The sequence below is a fragment of the Elephantulus edwardii genome, unplaced genomic scaffold (genome assembly GCF_000299155.1).
Source record: "Elephantulus edwardii isolate Elephantulus edwardi_28Jun2011 unplaced genomic scaffold, EleEdw1.0 scaffold00016, whole genome shotgun sequence".
NCBI lineage: Eukaryota > Metazoa > Chordata > Mammalia > Macroscelidea > Macroscelididae > Elephantulus > Elephantulus edwardii.
Window position 1 is genome coordinate 12,903,852 of NW_006399766.1, and position 3,581 is coordinate 12,907,432.

Sequence of the window (3,581 nt, forward strand, 5' to 3'; positions counted from 1 at the left end):
ATGCTGAGAGAAAATCTCAGTCACAAAGAGATAAATACCGCATGGTGCCACCGTTGTAGAATGGGTCTGACATCAGGGTTGGGGTATGACAGAAAAAACTGGATAAATTATGTATATTGTATTGAAACAGATGATGGAAAGAACAGATTAGAAGTGATACATGATTGAGTATTATGGTTAGCACAGGAATCCAGAATTAAGGTTGCATAGAGACGTGTACTCGGGGTGGGGGGTTGGGGGAGAAGGGACGTGGGAATTGTATACTAATGAAGGAATTTTCTTTCTTTTTTTTTCTCTCTTCAGAGAGGGAAGTGAGCTGGTGGGGAGGGGTGGGCAGGGAGAAAATTGTGGCAATGAATGAATGGAAATCCAAAACCTCTGTAAAAAAAAAAAAAAGCAAAACAAAATTTTTAAAAAAGAATCCAAATTCACTACACAAAACAGCTGTTCTTAGAAACTTGACTTGGATGTAAGGCTTTCAAATTTGAACTCATAATTCTGTATCTTATTCTTGTCCAGAAAGAAATTGGTTTCTAACTCCATTTCCTATTGTACTTTCTGAAGTATTTACTTTGTATTTGTATAAAGTCTTTAGTTTTTTTAAAAAGTATCCTTTAAAAAAATTTACTAATCAAGAAAGTACAGAATGGCATTAGAAACCAATACTTCAATATCTAACAAAGACCAGAGTATACCTCATCCAAGCTATGACATTTTCAATGACTTCCTACCCATCGGAGAGTTAGACAATGAGTAAGAAAGATAAAAGAGTCAGCCTTTGAATATGGTGAATTGTGGCCAAGAATGTGCATGGGCTACCAAAAGCACAAAAAAACCTGCTTTGAAGCAAGTGCAATTCAGGTGCTCCTAGAGGTACGGATAGTGAAACTCATCTCATATGATTTGGGCATATTGTCAATAAGGATCATTCTTTGTAAAAAGATATCATGCTGGGAAAGTTGGAGGGTGAGAGAAAGAGAGGAAGACTCTTATCAAGATGGATTAACACAGTGATTGCAACAGTGAACTTGAGCATGGCAGAGATGGTAACAATGGTGCCAAGGTTCAGACCTGTTGTTCATAAGATCTCTATGAGTCACAGTTGACTGAAAGTCACCTAACAACAAATGTGAAACTCAATTAATAAAGGGCATGAGTTGTCATGCTGGCTAAAGTTTAAAAAAAAATTAACTGCCTCTGAAAACGTGCTGGAAGGTCAGCTATGAGCGAGCTCTGACTTGATGGTACATAACAACAACACAGGCCCAGTGGAGAGGATTTCTGTTTTCTTGATGTTGAGATATAAACGTTATCAAAGGCTGTAGTCTTTGATCTTCCACAGCAAGTGCTTCAAGTCCTCCCCACTTTCAGAAATCAAGATTGTACCATCTTCATAACACAGGTTGTTGATGAATCTTCTTCTGGTCCTGATGTCACATTCTTTTTCATAGAGTCCAACTTCTTGAATGATTTGCTTAGCATACACTGAATAGGTATGGATAAAGGATAGCCCTGACATACACCCTTCCTGATTTTAAATAATATGTTGTTCCCTTGTTCCCTTTGGACAACAGCTTCTTGGTCTGTGTCTAGCACAATTAAGTATTCTGGGATTCCTGTTCTTCTCAATGTTAGCTATAATTTGTTATGAACTACACAATCAAATGCCTATGTATAGTCAATGAAACACAAATAGTCATTCTTCTTGTATTCTCTGTTTCCAGTTAGGATTCATCTGACATCAGTCTCTTCCAAACTCAGCTTGAACTTATGGCAGTTCCCTGCCAATGTACTGTTCTAGCCTTTTTTTTTTAATAATTGTCAGCCATATTTTGCTTGTATATGATATTAATGATACTGTTCACAATTTCTGCATTCTTTTGGATAACATTTTTGGGAATGGGAACAACCATGGACCTCTCCCAATCAGTTGGCCAAGTAACTGTCTTCTAAATTTCCTGGCACAGACTGGTAAACACATCCAGAGCTGCATCTGTTAGTTGAAACATGTCAAAATACAGACTAGGAAGCAGGATCTGCTATTCATTTCTGAAATTAACAAGCCTTCAAAACCCCTACAATAGAACATATAGTAGTAAAGGTAGAGCTTAGATTGGACATCACTAAAATTGAGGAGAAACAGCTGCAAACATTCACTAATAATTGAAATGTGGAATATATGAAGTATGAATCTAGATAAACTAGAAATTTTTACAAATTAAATGAACGAAGCACATAAAGATCAACAATCTAGACATTTGTGACCTGAGATAGACTTGTAGACAGGCCACTTTGAATCAGGTAATCATATTACTTACTATGCTAGAAATGAAAAATTGAGGAAGAATAGTGTTGTATTCACAGCTAAAAAACAATGTCATGATCTATCCTGTACTAGAATGCTGTGAGTGATAGGATACCATCTATATGTGTACAAGGAATACCTGTCAATATAATTATTATTAAAATACACACTAACTGTTAAAACCAAAGATGAAGAAATTGAGGAATTCTTTCAACTTTTGCAGTCCAAAATGGACCAAACATGTGATCAAGAGGCATTAATAATAATTGAACTAAAAAGTAGATACTATATCTTTCTCGTTTTGTAGATTAGAAATGGGCCCAGAGAAGCTACATAATAATTTGTCAAAGATCACAGTGAACTTCACATGGATTATCTCTTTTCATGCTGCCAGAAACCCTACAATGTAGTTGTTTGATTTCCTGAACTCATAGATAAGGAAGCAAAGACTTCTAGAAGTGAATTAACTTGCCGAGGATCACATAGCTGATTGAGTGGCAAGAAAGGAGCCTTTGTCTGCTTGTACAGGAATAGGTGCCCTCTCAAACAGCCACTTACAAGAGGAGATGCAGGTATGCTTGGAGACATTAGCAGCAAGAATTAGCAACTGCAACATTGAGAAATTGGTACTTCCCTGAATCTTTCGCTGCTTAGGTGAGAACAGCTTCCCCCTCAACTTGACCTTGGAGGCACACAGGTCTGGACATTAGCAGGTCGCCAGAATTGGGAACTCTACTGCTGAGAAGCTGGCACTTCCCTGAGCCTTTGTCTGTTTGGGTGAGACTAGCTGCCCTCTCAGATAGCTTTTGAAGAGGAGAAGCAAATATGCTTGGACATTGTAGTTGTTGTTATGTGCTGTTAAGTCGCTTGTGACTCATAGCAACCCTATGGACAACAGCCCTAAACTCTGCTCTGTTCTGTGCCAATCGCACTGTCTCCGATACACCCATCCCGATTACCCCAGTCACTGAATCAATCCACCTCAAAGAGGGCCTTCCTCTCCTGCGCTGTCCCTCCACCCTCCCAAGCATGATGTCCCTCTCCAAGGACTGGTCCCTCCTTACAACATGTCCAAAGTACGTTGGACATTAGCAGGAAGAATTGAGAGCTACACTGTTGAGAAGTTGGTGCTTCCCTGAGCCTTTGACTGCTCAGATGAGACTGGCCCCCATTCCAAATAATCCTGGGAGAAGGGATAAATAGATGGGTATTAGAAAGAACTGAGAATTGGGGGCTGCACTGTTCTGGCCTTGCAACTTTCCTGGGCCATTTTCCT